Here is a 1818-nt window from a genome sequence, read left to right on the forward strand (position 1 = left end):
TAGCGATCCTGTATAGGGTTTCCAAGGAGAGGCTGGTGAGTTTGAACTGCCGACCTTGTGTTAAAACCGACCTTACAGTCCAGTGCTTTACCCCACAGTGCCACAAATATACCCTGAATTCTGTTGATGAATTTCCCTTCTATTCCTATTTTGTTGAGCTTTTTAAAAAAAAAAAAAAAATCAGGAATGGGTGTTGAATTTTATCAAATACCTTTTCTGCATTGATTGATATGCTCGCATGATATTTTTTGTTTTATTTCTGTGGTGGATTATGTTGATTATTTTTCTAATATTGAATCTCTTTAAAAATCCACTGTCATGAAATTGATTCTAACTCATAGCAATTCTGTATAGGGTTTCAGAGGCTATAAATCTTCATGGGAAGAGAAAGTCTTATGCTTCTCCCGCTGAGCAGCTGGTGGGTTTGAACTGCCAACCTTTTGGTTAGTAGTACAGTGCTTACTCTACAGCACCACCAGAGCTCTTATATGAATTCTACTTAGTCATGATGCATTATTTTTTTTTATATGTTTTTGGCTTCTATTGGCTAGGATTTTGTTTAGTGTTTTGGTGTCTTATGTTCATGAGGGGTGGTGTTGTTAAATGCCTTCATGTCAGTTCTGACTCAGCAACCCTATACAGGGTTTCCGAGGCTTTAAATCTTTTTGAGAGCAGAAAGCCTCATCTTTCTCCTGATTATGAGCGATATTGGTCTGTGATTTCCTTTTTCAGGGATATCTTTATCTGGTTTGAGCATCAAGGGTATGCTCACTTCATAAAATGAATTTGGGAGTGTTCAGTCCTCTTCTATGTTCTGGAATAGTTTGAGTAGAGTTGGTATAAGCTCTTCTCAGCATGTTTGGTAGAATTCATTAGTGAAGCTGTCTGTGCCTAGATCTTTTTTTGTTGTTGTTGGGAGTTTTTTTTAGAATGAGCTGATAAATTTCTTCTTTTGTTATTGGTCTGGTCAAAATTTCTACCTCAGGCTGTGTTAGTTTAGGTAGGCAGTGTGTTTTTTGAAATTTACCCATTTCTTCTAGGTTTACAAATTAGTTGGTGGACAGTTCTTCATAGTATTCTGTTATTACCTGTTTTATTTCAGTTTGTTCTGTTGTAACATCATTCATTTCATTTCTTATTTGTGTTATTTGCATCTTCACCTTTTTTTCCTTTCTTATATTTGCCAGTGGTTTGTTGATTTTATTAATCATTTCACAGAACAAACTTCTAGTCTTATTGATTCTTTTTCTTGTTTTTTTTTTTTTTCTTTTTTCTTTCTTTCATTTATTTCTACTCTATTTCTTTACTTATGGTGACTGCAGGTTTATATTGTTGCACTTTTTCTAATTGTTGGAGATGTATGTTAAGATGTTGATTTTGGTTATTCTTTGATGTGTGCATTTATTATTATAAATTGTTCTCTGAGCATTGCTTTTGTTGTATCCAAAAGGCTTTGGTATGTTGTGTTTTCATTCTTATTTGATTCAAGGATTTTAAAATTTTTATTTTAAAATTAGGTGTTTAAAGATTAAGATAATAGAAGAAATTTAAAAATTTTTATTTTTAAAATGTCTTTTATTACCCAGTAGTTTAAAAGCAAGGTATTACTCAGTTTTCATGTATTTGATTTTTATCCCTTGATCTTCCTATTGTTGATTTCTTTTTTATGTTGTTATTGTAGTTAGGTGCTATAGAGTTGGTACCAACTCATAGCGACCTTATGCACAACAGAACGAAACACTGCCCGATCCTGGGCCAACCTCACTACTGTTGCCATGCTTGAGCCTATTGATGCTGCCACTTTGTCAATCCATCTCG

Source organism: Chrysochloris asiatica, unplaced genomic scaffold (assembly GCF_000296735.1).
Source record: "Chrysochloris asiatica unplaced genomic scaffold, ChrAsi1.0 scaffold00002, whole genome shotgun sequence".
NCBI lineage: Eukaryota > Metazoa > Chordata > Mammalia > Afrosoricida > Chrysochloridae > Chrysochloris > Chrysochloris asiatica.